This window comes from Triticum dicoccoides, chromosome 5A (assembly GCF_002162155.2).
Source record: "Triticum dicoccoides isolate Atlit2015 ecotype Zavitan chromosome 5A, WEW_v2.0, whole genome shotgun sequence".
Taxonomy (NCBI): domain Eukaryota; kingdom Viridiplantae; phylum Streptophyta; class Magnoliopsida; order Poales; family Poaceae; genus Triticum; species Triticum dicoccoides.
The window spans coordinates 640,539,787-640,551,991 of NC_041388.1; the positions used below are offsets into that span (position 1 = coordinate 640,539,787).

Sequence of the window (12,205 nt, forward strand, 5' to 3'; positions counted from 1 at the left end):
AAAAGGGGGGCCGAATCTTACTAGGACTGGAGTCCTAGTAGGACTCCCCCCATGGCGCGCCCTCCTGGCCGGCCGCCTCCTCGTCCCCTCCTTTATATATGGGGGCAGAGGGCACCCCAAAGCACATCAATTGTTCTCTTAGCCGTGTGCGGTGCCCCCCTCCACAGTTTACTCCTCTGGTCATAGTGTCGTAGTGCATAGGCAAAGCCCTGCGTGGATCACATCACCATCACCATCACCATCACCATGCCATCGTGCTGACGAAACTCTCCCTCGACCCTCTGCTGGATCAAGAGTTCGAGGACGTCATCGAGCTGAACATGTGCTGAACTCGGAGGTGTCATATGTTCGGTACTAGATCGGTTGGATCATGAAGACGTTCGACTACATCAACCGCGTTAACCTAACACTTCCGCTTTCGGTCTATGAGGGTACGTAGACACACTCTTCCCCTCTCATTGCTATGCATCTCCTAGATAGATCTTGCGTGATCGTAGGAAATTTTTTGAAATTGCATGCTACGTTCCCATCACTAAGCACCTCTCCCATTGTAAGAAAAACCAATCTAGTTGGCCAAACCAAACCGATAGTTCGAAGAGAAATACAAAGATATCTTAATCATGCATAAAAGAGTTCAAAGAAGACTCAAATAATATTCATAGATAATCTGGTCATAAATCCACAATTTATCGGATCTCAACAAACGCACCGCAAATGAGTATTACATCGGATAGAACTCCAAGAACATCGAGGAGAACATTGTATTGAAGTTCAAAGAGAGATAAGAAACCATCTAGCTACTACCTATGAACATGTAGATCTGTGGTAGACTACACACATATCATCGAGGGGGCAGTAAGGTTGATGTAGAGGCCCTCCATGATCGAATCCCTCTCCGACGGAGTGCTGGAAAAATCCCCAAGACGGGATCTCATGGAAACATAGGCTTGCGACGGCGGAAAAGTATTTTGGTGGACGCTTGTGATGTTTGGGGAATATTTGGGAATATATAGAAGTGGAACTAGGGTTAGAGGACCTCTAAGGGGCCCACAAGCCCTCAGGGCGCCCCCCCCCTCTAGGGCGCGCCCTAGAGGCTTATGGCCTCCTCGGGACTCTTCTGGCCCTCTCTCCAAGTCACACAGGTGTCTTCTGGTCCAAGAAAAAGTTTTATTCTGTTTGGACTCCGTTTGATATTCCTTTTATGTAAAAGTCAAAAATAAGGAAAAGACAGAAACTGCCACTGGGCTCTAGGTTAATAGGTTAGTCCCAAAAATAATATAAAATATCATATTAATGCATGTAAAATATCCAAAATGGATAATATAATAGCATGGAACAATCAAAAATTATAGATACATTGGAGAAGTATCACTCCCCTCCCGGTAACCTTAAGTATATGATGACGATAACACTCTTACGTTCTTTCTTATCTGTCCCTCTCCCTCTCCCTCGCGTCGCCCTCTCGAGGGCGACTCGGGGGCGACCAACCTCCCCGTCCGCCTCCTCCCCTGCTCGATTCCTATCCTCGCCGCCGCCGGAGATAGGCGCCGGGTCCCCCGCACGGCCACCGATGAGGGTAGCGGTGAGGCCCTCGGCCGCGATGCCGCTCGGGCTCGGACCTAGGGTTTGAGGCGGCGGCCTCTGCTGGTGAGGGCGGCGTCGTTCTGGCGGCGGGCGGCCCTCGCCGGAGTTGAGGGTCGCGTCTACTCGGCCGCGCGGGCGGCGAGTTGGCGGTGGATGCGGGCGCCGCGTGGAGGGATCCCCTGCTGCTCTCCTTCGCCAGATCTGAAGACGGCGCCCCCGTGCTGCTGCTTCCTCCTCCCAGTCCAGCCGGATCCGGTGGCGGACTGCGCGGATGTGGTGTCAGGACCGGGTTTCGGGATATTAATTTCCCAGAAAATGGCCCTTGTGCTCACCAGCCCCAGGATTTACTGTTAGCTGATGAGATACCAACTTGATACAGAAACTCCAAGCAAAATACAAAATGTGTAGTACAAGACCATTTTGGCCTATGAGTACAACAAATGGTTTCTAGTGGTTGACGGCGAAAGCGGTTTGCGGTTCATCCGCGTCTATGGGACTCCACTTCCCACAGGAACAGCTGACCTGGATAACTCCTATCTTCGTGAGGCTGCTATCACCATTGCATAGGTTCCGGGGCGGTCATCGCAACGCTCCTCTCCACGCAAGAAATCTGGCCAAGACAATAGCCAGGGACAAGCCAGTGAGTACTTTGAATGTACTCGCAAACATTATGAACACGGGTATAATATAACAAATGATAATCATGCCCTGAATTATTCTATGATCATATGTCAATCACAAAATAAACGTCCATGATGCACGCAAGCGGGCTATTCATTATACAACATGAATATGTAATAAGGGAGTAGAAGTAGAATGCACCGATCGGGTGTCTGAAGTGACGCCTCGAAAGGATAATAATATAAAGCATGCCTCAGTCGGGCGTCTGAGCGACGTCACATACAGGGCTTATAAGGAAATAAGTAGCAAACATGCCATAGTCGGGCGTCTGTGCGACACCACATAAAGGGCTTATAGAGTAAATGAATAACAAGCATGCCACAGTCGGGCGTCTCAGCGACACCACATAAAGGACTTATAAAGTAAATGAATAACAAGCATGCCACAGTAGGGCATCTCCGCGACACCACATAAAGGGCTTATAAAGTAAATGAATAACAAGCATGCCACAGTCGGGTGTCTCCGCGACACCACATAAAGGGCTTATATGAGAGTAATCACAGTGAATATCCAGGAGGTAGAACCGTCCCAGGGATACTCAATAATTCAATGATGTAAATGGTTAGTCCATAATAATAGTAATCATAACCATCATGAATCACAAGTCATGATCCATGTTCTGGTTTAGCAATTTTTCCTCCGAAGACCAACACTAAGACCAACACTTGACCCATCCCAGACTGTAGTCCTTAACCATGGACACGGCTATTCGAATAGATATAATCTCTGCAGAGGGTGTACTCTTTACCCACGAGTAACGGATTCCTTTAGTCCATCGGGACTAATTCCGTCTACGGTCTTTTAATTGAAAACACACCTGACCGCACACACCAGCCCAATTTACTGGTGCCTGGAATCACCCACGACACCCGTTAAGAAAAACTCTAAGTGGGGAGGCTACAACCTCGAATAGCATGGGATCACAAAAATTTATAACGCACGCAAACTAGGGGAGCTACCCCCTCGGCTCCAACCGAAAACACCCATGCCCCTGGACTAGGTGGCATGCTTATCGGATGCAGCCGGTATCTTCCACCATGGCCTCTCTGTACGGTGTGTGCTAGGAAGGGGTTGACAACTTACTGAACCGTACCCTACCTATGGCAGGGACAAATGGTAGTACGAAACAAGTATGGGGGTTACTGGAACAAGACTTGATCTGTGGTCGACTCAGGAGGTTAAAGCATTTTCCTGCATGATAAGCATAAGAAAATATATTTCATACCAATCCGGCAGAATCACCACTCATCATACCTCACCATGCCTTACCGGACACAACCATCTCGACGAAGAACTAGAGACAAGCTCGTGTCTAACCAAGACAGAGGCTTTCCCGGATTCCTTCTGGTAGACATGAAAGGCATACGAGGGTGATTACTATCACAACCATATCCAATTTCCAACAGCACGGAATCATTAATATGCACTCATGAGTATGACCATATCATCACATAAAATAACGAATACTCCGAGTTAAGGTGGTGTTGTAACCGCATCAAACAACACACAACAATGTTATGCCAGGGTTCAGAATGCTTGCCTTCAAGAGTATGCAAGTGTGGTGCACTTTTTGAAAGTTGCCTTCTCTCTCCAAAAATCCTATTTAAGAAAATTTAAATTAACACATAGTTTCAAAACAGTACAAAAAATTTGCTTGGGAAATTTTCAAATAAATATGAAAATAAACTAGGAAAAATTTGAGAAACAACAGAAAAAGAATCAAGTCAATTGGACTTATATTTAAAAAGTTATATCCAGTCAAAGTTTAGTCAAAAATTATTTTTAATAAAAATTAGAAAAAGAAAACGGTTCGGGGAGTAATACGTTTTCGAGGCAGAGAAGGCGTACTTCTGCTTTTATGTCTTCACTTAAACCAGCGCGGGTCGTCGCTGGGTCACTCACAGTGGGTCCCTTGGGCCCACTAGTCAGGTTTGACCAGTCGCCCGCGCCTCCTTCCTCCTCTGTCCGAGCGGAGGCGGAGCTCCTGCGATCAACGCCGGCGATTGGTGGCTCTTCTGGGGCTCCGACGGCGGGGACAGGTTCACTGCATTAGGACAATCCTCCCGGTGGTCGAGAGGGTCGCGGGGACGAAGGGAGTCACCGGCGGCGAGCTCCGCGGCGGACGGCGTCTTCGGGAACAAATGGGTCTCGGCCTATGGTGGCTCCCAGTCGAAGCTGAGAGGTTGGGAGGCTCCGCACGGTCGAGGGGAGTCGGGTGGTGGCGCTGGAAGGGCTAGGGAGGCTCTGCTCGCGACGCACGGCACCGGAGCATGGCGGCGGCCGAACTGGCCGGAGACGAGGAGGACGGCCTTTCCTCGTCGATTGCTGGCTATGAGAGTGCTAGGGGGATGGCTTGAGGTTGCCTGAGGGTCTGGACGAGCTCGGGGCCCCTTTTATAGGCGGTCGAGGTCGGTTCCGCGGCGGCCGGGGATAAGAACGCCGACAAACCGCCGTTCTGTAGCCAGGGGGCGCGTGGCGGCGATGGGCGCTAGCGGACGTGCTCGTGGATAAGCTCGGGCTGTTCCAGAGGGCAGCTGGCGGGCTGGAGTGGCTCGGGCGGCGTCGTCCATGGCAGAGGCTGTCGGAGCGGTGGTGGCGGCTTGCGGTGGTGGCGCTGTGGGGCGCCAGGCGGTGGCCAGGGCGGCTCTGCGATGAGGGAGGGGTCGGGCGCGTTGGCGGCGAGTGGCCAAGGGTCAGCACGGGCATGGGAAGGGCGGTAGCGACACGCGGCGGCTCGGTGCGCGCGCATGCAAAATGTGCGCTCTGGCCGCGCCCAGAGCACGCACGCCAGGTGTTCGACAAAATGCCAACGCGTTCTACGCCTCTCTGATGCCTCTGCAATTAAACAGGACTAGTATAATGATTATAAGAGAGCTAATAGACATGCAGGTTTGGCAAATCAAGCAGGTTCAAAATGCAAACTAGGGTTCATGCCAATTCTGTTCATGCACTCATGGTGTTCAACAGAATGCTATGGACATCTAGGTATCTCTTGGGGTGGCCAAAAACTCCAGATCATAGTCTCTTTAGATGATAAAGAGGGTGGCAAGGTTAGTTTGGCAAAATTAGAAACTTGTTAGTGCAAGTTTTGCAAATATTCAGTTCTGGACAGAAAATAAAAGGCATTGTTGCATGTACCAAAAATACTCCAATGGGTCCAATCTCCTGGACTTAAGGGTTTGGTAGGGTGTACTACAAGCAGGACAAAACCCAAGGCAACAAGAGCAAGAAAAAAATATGGTTGCAATACAAATCACCAAGCTAGACCAGAATGAATATGGGGATGATTTGCTCAAATTTTTCAAAGAACATCAATGGGTTTTTGCATAAAGTTGAATTATATACTCCTACTAACATCTCCCAACTTTGGTGGAATTTTTAGAGAAATATTTAAATAGGTTGCAGTGCAAACACAAACTGATCCAGATTTTGCAAACTTGAGGTAGGGCTCAAAACTTCCAAATGACTAAAAGAGGTTTTTGCATAGAAGTGATGTGGGAACCTCACATGACATCCCCAATTTTTGGTGGGGATTTTAAAGGAGTATTTGAAAGGGTTGTAGTGCAAATTGAACCCTAAAACTTATGAAAAAACATTTTTAAAGAAATAAAGCTCAGAAAAAAATAATTATAGAAATAATTCCACTGATAAAAGAAATGGTCTTGGAAAGATATACAAGTCCACAATATTTTGAAAGGTTTTCACTTGGGGTGAAAACTCCACAATATCAAAGAAAAGGGTAGTTCTGAAATCAAAAGATAAATCCAGAAAATTAAAAATTAAATTACCATGGCAAAATTTTAATTAATAAATCATGGTTAAAATTTTGGGGTGTTACATGTGGGGTTGGGAGCTCTGGATCGGACTAATTTCTTGGCTGGCTGCGGTGGCCACGATGTCGGCGGCGCTCCAGGCGTTGTTTCCTTTTTGAAGGCGGTTTCGAGATCCAGCTCCCTCCCCCTCGTCCTCCCCCTGCACCCGGGTGAAAACCCACAACTTTGGTTGGGCGGCGGCGGTGCCCGGCTCCGTCACCTTCTTGAAAGCGCCGCTTTGGGTCTGCGGGGAGGTGGACAGCTGCAGCGCGTTCTTGGCGTTCCTGATGGCGGCGGTTCTCTCTTTAGTGTTGTCGCTTCGCCATGGCGGTCGGCTGGTCCGGCTCTCGTGGTGATTGTGGTGCCCAACTCTTCGCAGTGTCTTCCTGGGGTGCTCCAGTCCCGTTCAGAGAGGCTGGAGGTGGAGCGGCTTCATCTTGCACGAAGCTTCGGTGGAGATGTCAAGTCATGCCTGACCGACAGGTGCTACGCTTTGTCATGCCTGGTCGGCAGGTGCTACGCACGACAGATCTTCCAAAAACTTCAAGTTGTGTCGGCTGGTGGTACTTGGCAGCATGGTGCTGAGGTGTATCAGTGGCGACCGCGACGTGCTCAGCTGTTTGCGCGCAGGGAAGAGGTGCCGTTGGGCGCCGTGGTGGCGTCGACGATAGCTGGACCGAGCAAGGTTGATGCAGCAGTACAGTTCTGAAGATGGAGCGGTGGCAGTTGGCGGCGGCGGCCTCTTAGTACACGCCGGACCGGTGAGACCCATGCCCGGCAGGCGTCCTGGATGGGACCTCAGGTCTTAGTTGTTAGGTTTGGCTGCGATGTCTGTTTGGTATTAGGCTCAGGCTATCTGCGCCCATTCATCAACTGGATAGAGTTGCTTAGACGGCGGCTTTAGTCTTACTGTTGTATTACTTTGTAAGGTCTTGTGAGAATAATTAATAAAGTGGCCATATTCATCGTCCAAATGCAGAAACCAGGGGTCATCCTTCTTTTCTAAAAAAAAAACGGACAAGTATATGATTTGCCCTCTGTACGCTATACAAAGGACGAGGCCATGACGTTCTGTTACCAGCCCTCATCTATTTTGCACAGACTCCACTAGAACGAAGGAGCATTATCTTCTCCACCACAATCCTCCCACTTGGTGATGCTCATGGCGTGGTGCCCCTGCCAGCCCATCGTTCGTGCGGTTCGCCGGTAAATACCGGCATGATGCTACCGATCCAGGCCCCTATGAACACCGTAGTTAATTTGAGCCCGCAACCATTGCCGATGAATCGAGCCCCGCGGACACTGCTTGCCCAAGCCCCAACAGGTCGCCCCATTCTCGTACTACTCCAACATCATCTGCACCAAAACATGGGGCTTTCCTTCCTCTTTACCTCCCCAAATCTGATCGATCTTGAGTTAATTAGTTCTGATTTGTTTATGGCAGGAAGCAATTTTTATGAAGGCAAGTCTGTTCTGTCTCCAGCCGCCTCATCTGCGCAGCAAGTCCGGTCAGTCTTTCTAATCCACGATCATCTTTAATTCAGGCACTGCCGGCAAGCATGAAACAATAAGCTTTGATTCCCTTTTCGTTTCATTTTATTTGTTGTTGGAAGGAATAAACAGATGAAACAACTTTGATTGGAAGTGATGGATCGTAGTCATCTCTCTTTGTTTTGTTCTATTGAGTACTGATTGGAAGGAATAAACGGGTGAAACAAAACGTACCATTTACTACGTGCAACTACAATCGTGCATCTCTCTCTCTCTCTCTCTCTCTCTCTCTCTCTCTCTCATACATGCACACACATGTAGTTTAGTATGAATTTTATTGGTACTTTTTTGCATTGCTTTGATGGTTTTGTAGAATCAAAGATATTCCTTTGGTCATTTTCAGGTATGTTGCTGCCCGGCAGTACTATATATTCCACTGTGAATGTCATCAGATCAATCCAATACCGGAATAGAGGTTAATTACACATGTATTTCAGCAGTACTATTCAATCTGGAAATCATCTAGCCCGGCCAGCTAGCTCTATGCTAGATTAGAAATGTGTTTCAGATTTATCATAAAATCGAAGGTTTTGCAAATACTATTGTGGATATGAGTTGTATATTAATCAACTAGCGGATTCAAGGTAAGTTTCAAAGGAATTTTTCCAGATATTAAACAAAATCAAATAAATAGAAAATTACATATTTGCATTCGTTTCACGTAATTATATGTATGATTTTCCTTTCATAAATTGAAGCTTATATTAACTATTTGCACCGTATCAAGGTGACAGAACCACCAAGATGTTCACTCAATGCAATTGCCTAACAAACTGTTATACTTCTTTTTCATAAAATTCATTGAAGAGTTTGTTATTGATACTTCCATAGTTATTCATTTTCTCTGTTATGTAATTCACCCGTGCCGAGTTAATAATAATTTACAAATCTCACATGGTTTCATAATCTTAGTCATGTCCTTAACATATCTATTTTATATTCCTGCTACAACGCACGTGGGGTGTCTTCTAGGTGAACATTCATACCCTTTAGATATTAAAAATATAGGCCACAAAAAATGTATTTCCTTGAATTAAAAAGGTATAATTTTTGTTCCCTAAATTTGCTGATACATTACAATTACAGGTTCCTTATGGTGTTGGTGTTTGTTCAGCTGCATATTCAACCTGACTACACCTTGAGTTTGACTTTTCTATTTATTTATTATTTATCTATGCTATAATATTAAGTGATGTACTGTTTTTAAGCATCTGTTTGTAATTATAGTAAACAATCTTCTCTAAGGCTATAGCTTTGCTTTTAAAAATGTAAGAATAATACTTGGAATATCATTATTTGATTGTTCTGGTGTTAATGACAATCCTTGGGGAGAGGATCAAGTATGGCCTTTTTCTCCTTCTCTTTAACTGTTCTATGCTGGAATAAGTTGTAGAAAATGGAGTATATTTGTTGTCCTACTTAGTAACCATGACATTTTGTACCTTTGGTTACTTTTCCTCTAAAAATGGATCATAGCGGACAATGAAAGTTAATTCCTATTTAGGCATATTAACACGCAAGGCTCACAAATTTGCATGAATTTATGTTGTTACTGTTTTGTTGCTCTAATGCACTTCAAACAGATAATCAAATTATATTGCCTTCAATTATTATGAGAAAAAAACTCATTAACATATATATATATTCCTTTTTTATGTTGATGATGCATTCTAATTAAGCAAGTATGGAGATAGTACTAATTTTGCCGCTTTATATTATTTAATAAAAGGTTAAAAAGTATCTTATATTTGAGACCGAGGGAGTACATCTTATGATTCTATTATTTATTTATATGTAAATACTTATCCTATAGTGCTACAAATTCCCGCAGCAACGCGCGGGGTACCATCTAGTTTCAACAACACGTCAACACCAGAATGATCAAAGGCGACTCCAGCAGCCCAAAGAGCGATGATCAGGAGCAACCCTCAAGCCGAGTCACCCAAATGCGATACGCCCGGACAGATCGGATGGCCCACATCTGAGAGGACTTTGTTATATAAATATGGTTTATCTCAAAAGTAATGTCTTAAGTCAAAGAAGAATTTATTTTTCATATGTAAATTTAGGTTGCAAATATTTAGCAACAATGTAATTTGCATAATTACCATTACTGAGGGTTATCACAAGAGAAATCATTAATAACAGCTAATTCCTCATCAAAAGAACTATCAATAACAGAGGATCATTAATTATGTTTTTCATCCGGGTTGAGAGGAGCAAGTTGTGGGGAAAGGGCGATGGTTTTTGGACATAACCCCATGGGAGATACTGGGGTCAGGGGCCATGGTTTTTTTCAGAAGAAAAGAAAATGGCTAGGAGGGTGGGGATCAATGGGCTGATCTCTTTGTTCGGTCGATGTGATGAGCTTGACGAGTGAAGTCTGTTTAAAACCTTGAAGTTGTATCGATGGTCGAAATCAAACCCTGAACTTCAAATCCCTGAAATCTGCCCCTCATATTTACTAATCCCGGTCAATTTCAACCGTATGTATGTTTGCTGCACTAGGAAAAACAAAATCCTGGCCGGGACCACTCACTTCTCTCACTTGCTTTGTGGGCCTACATGTCATCTTCGTCTTCTTTTCCCGCTTTATGCAAATCCATCAAAAAAGAAATCCCAAACCGAATCAGACTAAAAAAGCACTATGAAGCAGTAGTACGAACAAATAATACTACTATGCATGGATCAGCGACGAACTGACTAATACTAGCTTGCTTAGCATTCACGCCTCGACAAATACTACACGAAACCGAGCTAGCACATTAGCCGCCGTAGCGCACGGTCGCCGCTGCGTCGTCCGCAGCCGTCTCTAGGAGCTGCTCACGCTTGGCACGCAGCGCTTGGCCGACGCGCCGCACGAGCGGCCGGATAACGTGACCGACATTGTCGGAGGCTCCCGGGAGGCCTGGACTGGATAACGTGACCCCGACGCCACACAGCTACCAGGATCCCGACGAGACGGCCGAGCGTTGAAGCGGCCGTCAGAAGCGCGCGAGCGAGACCTCGAACACGTTACTCGTCTCTGATGCGCTGCTGCAAAGCTACAGAAGGACCTCCCGTAGCTCCACCATTCCGTCAAACACTTGGTGTGCGTGCAGTCGTGCACTCCCCTACAGGTCACCTTACCTCCAAGCTCGCTCCGACCACCCCTGTAGCCCCGTGCGACTCGCCTTCCCGCGTCCCTGAGCGACATTCACCCTATCTCCATCGATTTCTTCCTCCACCGCTCGCGCTAGGTGGCTGCTCTGCCGTGAGAGCACGCCAGGTGCAGCGTGGATGACGTGCACGGCGACCCGACCGGTGGTCATGCCTCTCGCTCTTCTTTCCCATGCGCTACCCCTGCACTTTCCTGCTGCCCTGCCCATTTTCCGGCGTCCCAGCACAAGGTACACCAGCCGCCGAGCCTGCCGAACGGCATGCCACAGTTTTTGGGAGTGAGACAGAGTGATTGTAGGAGAGAAGGTAAATTTGACATGTGGGCCCATATAATCAATGAGAGTAGAGTAGGATCCCGGCCGGGATTGTTACTTTCCTGTTGTGCCAAACTGGTCCATACAGGTTCAAGGTCGAGATTGACCGGGATCAATGAGTACAGGGTATCGATTTCACGGATTTAGAGTTTAGGATTCAATTTCGATTAACCGTATGAATTCAAAGTTTAAAATAGACTTTACTCGAGCTTGACGATACGAATGACAACGCCCTTTTTCTTGCGGGTGACAACGCCCGTTTACTATATGTTTTATCTTCCCAACTCATTACGCCCGCAAGCGTAAATCTTTAATCATGACAGTACAATGAATATTAGAAATAATAAAAATTACATTTAGATCCGTAGACCACCTAGCGACGACTACAAGCACTGAAGCGAGCCGAAGGCGCGCCGCCGTCATCGCCCTTCCATCGCCGGAGTCAGGCAGAACTTATTGTAGTAGACAGTCGGGAAGTCGTCGTGCTAAGGCCCCGTAGGACCAGCGCACCAGAACAGCAACCGCCACAGATGAAGAATAACGTAGATCAGAAGGATCCAACTGGAAAACACACGAACGTAGGCGAACAACGACGAGATCCGAGCAAATCCACCAAAGATAGATCCACCGGAGACATCCCTCCACACGCCCACCAACAGTGCTAGACGCACCGCCGGAACGGATCTAGGCGGGGAGACCTTTATTCCATCTTCAAGGAGCCGTCTCCGTCTCCCCTTCCTGAGAAGAACACAAACCCTAACAAAACTAAAAGAAATGACTAAAAACGGAGCCCTTCCGCTGGTCCTTGCCGAGATCCATCGCGCCCCATGACCCTAGAGCCACCGGGCTATTCTTGTGAAGGAGGAGGAGGAGGCGGCTAGCAATAAGTTCAGGTCTTAGCCAAGCAGTAGCACAACGAACGAGGTAAAATCAAAGCATTTATCACAAAATTTATCCATATGTCCATATGCCACTCAAATTTTATCACAAATATACCAGTTTTGACCCGTCATCGGCCATGTAGCACCCCTAAATTATTTTTGCTATTTGTTTTTGCACAATGACCAGCTGTACCCTTGGGTCCACTAGTCTTTCTTTTTTGCG

The 12,205-nt window shown here is 46.8% G+C and overlaps 1 long non-coding RNA gene across 1 annotated transcript; it reads left to right on the plus strand.

The window, feature by feature from the left end:
• Positions 1-7,173: 7,173 nt before the first annotated feature.
• On the plus strand, positions 7,174-8,908 carry LOC119298227. Its single transcript, XR_005145822.1, has 4 exons — positions 7,174-7,401; positions 7,522-7,585; positions 7,972-8,043; positions 8,715-8,908. It is a non-coding gene; the product is annotated as an uncharacterized LOC119298227 (long non-coding RNA).
• Positions 8,909-12,205: the final 3,297 nt, after the last annotated feature.